Raw genomic sequence first — 7,989 nt, 5'->3', positions numbered from 1 at the left:
TCCTTGGAAAGTCTAGCGGTTTTCCTCTGAAGCTCTTTTACTTCCTCCGCGCATCGCTCAAGCTCCGTCTTTTGGAAGTCCACTGTATGCATAGCACCGTCTTTGGTTCAAGTGTACGTTTTGTTGCCTTACGGATAACGTCTTTCCGTTGACACCCTCCAGGCTCTATTTGAGCTTCGCGATCTCCCTTTCAAATCGTTTTCCCCTTTTGCGGCTCCCCGCCGAGCCTTCTCCAGGACATTCTAATAGCAAGCAGAGCCTGCGAACAAGAAATAGTTAGAATGAAAATGGCGAACAAACTCTTCAGAACAGTTTTGTTCACCTTGCTTAGATGTTGGACCGACGTGGTCATCAGCCAACATTGCCTGTATCGGCGAGGTCATCATATGACTCCGACAGTCCACACTCGAGTAATAGTAGACTATCGGCTGCAAGTATTCGGTCAGGTTCCCCAGTGTGTCCAGCACCGTGTGCCTTCGCCTTGTCAGCAACAACCGTCTCGTCCGCGGTTCCTTGCCCGACCTCCGCAATGTCCTGTCGCAACCTCAGGGTTGTCACCTCAGATTCAGTTTCTGACTCATTGGCCTGAATTTGCTTCCTCTTCTCGACCGCTGAGCCATTGTCTTTCGCCTCAAGTAGGTAAGTGATGGCCTAAGCGCTTCTGTTCTTCCTGTCGTGTTCTCTTCAGGACGGGTCTGTGAAGGCTAGGTTTCGCACCGGTTCTGCAGCTATGGGCAAGCAGCTTCGGTCGCCCTGGCCCTCCTCGATCGGGGAAGTTAATGGCGCTCGCTGGGGCTACTTGGCTCTTTCGAGGCATGGTTGCTGGTGCAAGTAGTTAGTATCTAAACAAAATTATTCTATGACCAGAAAGGAATCAGTCTGCCCAACTTACACTCTAGGGACTCTAAATCGCGTTACTGCTGAAAAAAACCATACTTTCGCAAGTTCGCAGTTGTCACGAGCTTCCTCGCATCCCGACTTTCTTCGAGGAGAACCCCAAAGACACAATCCTGTCCGGTTCGTGAGTAGGTCCAGCTGGTCGACTTGTTAACTGCAAAGGAATGCAGGTCGTAGGAAAAAAGAAACGCACAGTAATGAATCTAGTGAAGAAAACCTACTTAGATCCTGAAAGCGATAGTGCTGTCGTAACAGAAGAAGAAAAACTTCGTCTCGTAGGCCCCACGTTACTGGGATAGCTATGTATCCCTCCACAATGGTAGGTCATCGGGACAAGTAATAGGAGTCCTTGTCCTTACTCTTTTTGAGGAAATCGCACAGTCGAGCTCACTCGCTGTTAGCTCACCCAAGCGCTCTCTCGCCACTCGTGTACATCACAACCGACGACATACGCGTTTGGCATTGACATACATGTTTGGGTTAACTGCATTGGTGCGATCCCGATGATCCAAGACCGACCTAATAAAGGTGAAGAGGAATCATCCCCCCACCCTTGAAAATCTCTTCGGAATCACAGCTAAGCCATCAGAAGGATGCCGCGACGACCGTGGGTTGTCGAGGAACCCTCCGCGTGAACGTCAGGACTGTCTCGCTTTACCCTCTCGTAGCTCCTCTCGGTGAGAAACCGAGAAGACCTCAAGGGATGCTCCACGAACACCGCGAAACGAGCCAGCTCCTCCTCGGATCTGGACACGAAGGATTCCATTCCGTAGTCTGCAACCTGAGACAGACAGAAGGTCATTTTCGCCATCGTACTTTCCCCGTACGGTGAGGTGGAACAATTCCCTAAACCCTAACAGTGGACGCCATTCACAGCCCAAACCCAACTCCAGCGTCACGTCTCTGATGAACATCCGAAAACCCACGCCTTGCACCACCAAAAAAAAAAAAAAAAAGAGGCCTTACCTTTTGAGGCAGTGTACCGCGGACGTTCTTGTTTGGGTATCAGAGATAATCGGAAAAGAAAATCTTCCGGTCTATAAAGAATTTTCCGCTCGATCGCAAAAGAGATTCTGTGGTCTCATTTGAAAATTTGGGCTTTTATATGGTCTATGAACCAGCTGCTTCACCACCCCTCGAATCAAACGACCCTTTCTCTCTCTCCGCATAAGTGTACCCCGACGCATTTAATGATGTGAAGAGCTGTCGTTCGAGTGTGTCATGCAATTAATGCTCTGTCAAACAATAATGCGTCACGCACAACGCATTTAATGCGCCTGGCAGACGCTTAATGCGCGCAAGCACCTTCAACGCAGAAACTGCTCATTAAATCTCCATCCTAAGGTACCAACAAGGAACACCGTGAAGTCAGGTCGCGTGGGCGATGGCTGTCAGGTCGCTTAGCGAGAGCCATCAGGTCGCTTGAGCGATGGCGATCAGGTCATTTGGACGGAGATTTGTGCGAGGTCCGTGTTAACGAAGGTCTATCCCGAGCTTCTTTCATTTAGGTCGAATTGTCAAAACCCCCAGAAAACCCCAATCGCGGCATGGCTTAGTTTCCAAGGTTTCAATCCTTAAACCTTAAAAACTAGGGACTTCGTTTATGCCTGAGAAACCAAAGGCTATTGTGGAAATCATGGCATGGAGTGTGACCTGCTCCATCAGAACGGTTAAGTCGCCCAGACCTGCCAGACGCTGTGGAGATCTACGTGTCCATTCCCTGCTCCAAATCGGTGAAATCAGTATGAAGGGGGCAATGTGACATAAAGCTGGATTTGTCCTAACATTCACACCCACCAGATTTAATAGATTACTTGCACCATCTCACTATAAAAGGAGAGACCCTTCATGAGGGGATTCAGCCATTTTACACCTCTGAATATTTATCTCTCTCTTGTATCCTTGCTTTACTTTTCACTAATCATTTGTATCAGTCGCTATTGCGACCTAACCCACAATATCAATAAAACTATAGTGATGTAGGACTTGCTACCTTAGCGCCAACCACTTAAGGCTCTCACTACTACATTTACTACAATTTATCCACTCCAGTGTGTCTCTTGACCAATCAACGTTGCGTACGTGTCGATTTTGGTGTCAAAATCACGCATCAACACTTATTATTTTCACACACAATAAAAAGATTAAGGTTATTAACATAACAATATTTTCACATCACAATAAAAAAAAATTAAGGTTTAATAATATAAAAATCTTCGCAAAGTTTTTGAAATAACAAAAATCTTAAGTATTCTTAAGGTTTAGGTATTAAAATTATATCAAAGCAAGTCTATAATATCTATAAACTCAATATGTAAGTTTTAACGGGCTATAAAGATTCATAAGAATGGATGCTACTCTTTATTACTAATTTTCTCTGGAACGAGAGTAACTTCAACATTTTCGTTGACTTATCTAATTACTTGTCGGGACATGTTGGCTTAGCTTGCTGAAAGGCCAGGCCGATAGTGAAATGAACAAGTGCCATATGAGGGAAATTGCGAACCACAACACGAGGCGGGCAACGACTGAGACACCCACTAAACCAAGCATCAAATATGCCTTTTTCTCATACATCTGATAAACAGTGGGCCAACGCTACCATAATTGACGTTATGGGATGACACTGATACAACTCCCCCTATGTAACTTTCGTGATGCCTTGGAAAAATCATCTGTGGTAGCGTGCAGTGACGATGACCTGAATATTATGGCGGCCGCATCGATGAAACAAGGAGAGTGCATCTGAAAACCAAATGTCAGGAACAGACTCATTTATCGTGCCATATAGTTCCCGACGCTGCTTGAAAAACTAGTTGGCATTCACTGTTGCGGCTACTATGCTTGAAGTTGCTGCTTGCTTCATCCATTTCCCTCCTTGTAACATTTTCTTATGGGACTTATGGAATACCACTGCCGGAGTTTCTCCTACACATTTATTCGTTTTTGCACTCGGCAGGTACAAAATGTTCCCTACTCCTGTGTAACATACACTTGTACTTCACAAATAACAATAGTTATATAGAAGAACGAAATAACGAAATTATTATGAAACCCAAACATGTCTACTAATTTTAGAGGACTTAAGTGTTATAACTAATTCTAGACTCATTCCCTAATAATGTATGTAAGGATGTGACAATGACTTCGACTCCCCGAAAGCATGTCTACTTGTTAGGAGATGAAAAACTGCACTAAGGCTCATTCCTAGATGTACATATAATGGGGGGGGGGGGGGGGGGTGTCCAGGAGCTACGTTCATTACGATTAAACTATTTAACAGTCGTGTGTGTTATTAATATATATATATATATAGTTTTCACTCCCCCGGTAGTCCATGCAGTCTGCAAAAAAAAGCACATTATTCAATGTTTATATCAGAGTCTTACCTTAATCCATGTAACTCACGCTGCATTGAAAGCTGCACCAGCAATGACTTTAGTTATTTTCAGGAGCTAGCTTTCCATCAAATGCAAGATGTGTTCTTTTCCCGTCTTAGACATTTAACTACAAATGTTTTGTGATCTAGTCATTTGATATAGAGGTTAATACTTCCTCTTGATTATTCATGACTGCTAAGGGAACAGATTTTGATTCTTTCTCATTGTAACCAGATTGCATCAGGATATTACTTTATCTCTTCCACAATTTCACGACCCCCATTTCTGCCCCTAAAAGGAGGCGCTTTAGTATAAAAGAAGTTGTTAGTAGTCAGTTTCCTTCGTCGCAATTACCTTGCACAATTTTGACAATCAAGTCTTGTACTTCACTCATCAACTTTGTCTCTCCTATTTCTTTCGTATAACTTGTAACTCAAATTAAACAATCAACTACACATGACAGTAATTGTATACATAACGCGGGTAAAGTACTGTAAGTCATAGTTTGTTCCTCTTTTAGAATTTAAAAAAAAAAATTTCAATCCTTTTTCATTTGAAATCTCTCATTTGTAGAATACTGCACAAAATATTGTTTATTATACAAAATCAAAAGAAAATAATTGATGTCAGAAAGAAATCTATATACTCACCCTTAGAAACGCCGCTATCCCCAAAACGGTAGCTTTTTTGTTCCTCCCATTGGAAATGCTGAGGGCTTTTTGGTTATTTCACTCACGAGATTCACCACCTAAAATGTCATTGTCGCTAATTGGATGCTTTTAATCAATCTAACGCCAAGTCTGAGACAATGATGACATGATTTATTAGCGGATACTAATTTCAAATTTCGACAGAGAGAAATACGAAAATATTCTAATAAAGTAATAAACTTTCATCGGCATGTATTGAAAGTTAGCAAGAAAATTCACCACTAAAATTCAGCATTATAAGCATTTACGAAAAGACACGCGATGTAAACGTGTTGCCGAATATACCAATTTTTTGCTGAATTCAATAAATAGTTGACATCTTCTTTGGCCATGTCGAGTGGCCTCAATCAAAGGTCTCCTTTTAGACTGTTTTGAATCTTGAATTAAAGTTTGATTTTTCTTTCTTCATATACATGCGGGCTGCTCGGACATTGCCAACATTGCCGCACTTAAGAACAGTGTTACCCTCTTCATTTTTCATTGACACTTGACCCATTGACATCTGATTCAATAGATACTCCACAATATGATTGGCCTTGCCTGTCCCAACAGCTACATGAAGAGCTGTGTCCAAGTTTACCGTAATCCTGGCTTCAAACGCATTCTTATCCCCATCACAGAGTTGTTGTACAGATTTCAGATCGCCTTCGAGTATAGCTTTGTATAATGGCAGGTATTTCTTAAAATCCTCTGCGATAAAAAGAAAAATAAAACTATTCAGACTTTTTTTTTTTTTAGGTTGTTGTTGGTTGGAATATTATTTATTAACTTCTGAAAATTTATTTTAGTTTTCTGCTACTTACCCGGCTCTCTCCCTTCCGCTAAGGCGGTAGTCTGCGAAGAAGAAGAAGCGATTACAAGCTGTAATGAAGAAGAGATCGAAATTGTAGTTTGACAGGGCGTACCTGAGGATTGCCTTGGAACTCTTCTCTCAAAGCGTCCCATGCTTCATTCGCCTTCTGAGCACGAGAAATTTTGCAGAAAATATTATCATCCACCGCTTGTTGAAGGATGAAAAGTGCTGCTGCATCATTTTTCTTACTTTCTTTCAACTGCTCCTGTTGTTGTTCAGATAGAGTGGAGACGCTGATCTCTAAATAGTTTTCATAATTAACAATGTCCCATAAGTCTTGAGACAAAAAATATGTCTTCATCTTAATACTCCAAACATCATAATTTTCCCCAGTAAAGATGGGGATGGGAATAGCAAGTGGACTGGTGTTTCCTTTGGCCATAGCGAGGAATTCAAGGTATAGTATTGAACCCTGGTTCCTACGTATATATAATGAGGAATTCAAGTTTTATATTTTATAATATTTATAATTTTAACTCAATTTAAATTCATATTGACCCTATAAAATTTATAATAAATTTATCAACTTAAATATTTTTAATCTTGGCCAAGTCCCTGCATCCCTACTTACTAACGTTTATCACAAATTTAGATAAGTTTTCCATTATTTATTTCATTGCTCCAATAAATTATCATTTCTCTATATCATACATTTATCTAAGATGTGGTATATGTTTTTGAGTGGTGTAATGACTTTCATGTTGTTGACAAGTTATTTTAAGTGTAATGGTATATGTAAAAATAAATCTTATAAGGATTATATAAACTGATATGATAAAAAATAAATAAAAAAGTGAATATGATGAGTTTGATTTTTTATATTTATTTTTATATTATATTAATTTATATATAAATTTTTGTATGATTTATTTGTAAATCTGCATTATGTTATTTTAATTAGTATACATCAACAAGAAAGCAGCCATCCCTAAGCAGTAATGTTTTATGTTGAGACTAAATTGACTATTTTATTACATCCACCAACAAGGCCCCAGGGACCACATGTTGAAAATTAATATAAGCAGTTCATATAGAAAATTGAGCATCAATAGTCTGCCAAAATGGATTTCAAGGCGGCTTAGTCACCCACATGATAAATGCCCTTAATTTTCCAGCCACCACAAATTCAGTTTAATGTGGCCCAAAATAAATGCCCTTACAAATTTAGAAAAGTTTAATGTGGCAGCTGACGTTGCCTGAGTGATCTCACTCCTCTGTCAGTTAATGACCTCAACAATACAGCTGCAGATTACTAGTCAGGAAATTCGCGAAATATTCTGTATAATTCGCTTATTATTCGCAAACAGCTATATTTTATAAACCTAGTTGGAATATTAGTAAATTATGCGTCTCAGTCATATTATTTGAAAATTATTTCCGTATTCAAATTTTTTCTGAATTTTTATAAACGTATTTTTCACTATTTTTCGTATCATACTCGTAAAATTCTTGTACATTTTTTTCCGCACCCGTATATTTGAAATGTTATATAGATATTAATCAAGTGGTCCATGAAAAATGCTAAAGTTAGGATTGATATTATTGTATTTTTCAAAACGTATTATTAACATTGTGTCGTATTAAACCTGTATATACCCGTATCGTATTTTTTTCGTATCCGAATTTTATGGCCGAATTTTTACAAACGTATTTTTCACCATTCATCGTATCATACTCGTAAAATTCCCGTACCGTTTTTTTACCATACCCGTATTTACTAAGCTAATAGCTCATCCTAAATCAACTAGATACTTTATATAATTAATTATAGACTCAAATACATTTTTGTAGGGGTGGGCAAAAAAATAGGATAGAAACAGAACTGACGGGTATTTAGGTATCAGTTCCAGTTCCTATCCAGAATAAAAAATCATAGGGTCGGTTTTGGTTCCCAAAAACTGGAACTGACATTGTGCGGTTCCAGTTCTGATTCCTATAGGGGTGGAACCAAGAGCCAGAACAGAATTGGGACTTAAAATTTTTTTGGGATAACACAAAGACTTTTCTGATATTTTACGCTTCAAAAAACAAGAAGAAAAAAAATGCGATTGGGAACAATTACCTGCTTCTTCATCTCGTTTGATTCTTTGAAAATTTAAATTGCTGTGCTCGTAAAGTAATCAAAATGAATTCGTGGAATAACTCAAAT

This window comes from Pistacia vera, unplaced genomic scaffold, assembly GCF_008641045.1.
Source record: "Pistacia vera cultivar Batoury unplaced genomic scaffold, PisVer_v2 Contig498, whole genome shotgun sequence".
In the NCBI taxonomy this organism is placed as follows: domain Eukaryota; kingdom Viridiplantae; phylum Streptophyta; class Magnoliopsida; order Sapindales; family Anacardiaceae; genus Pistacia; species Pistacia vera.
Note: the sequence above shows the minus strand (reverse complement) of the source record.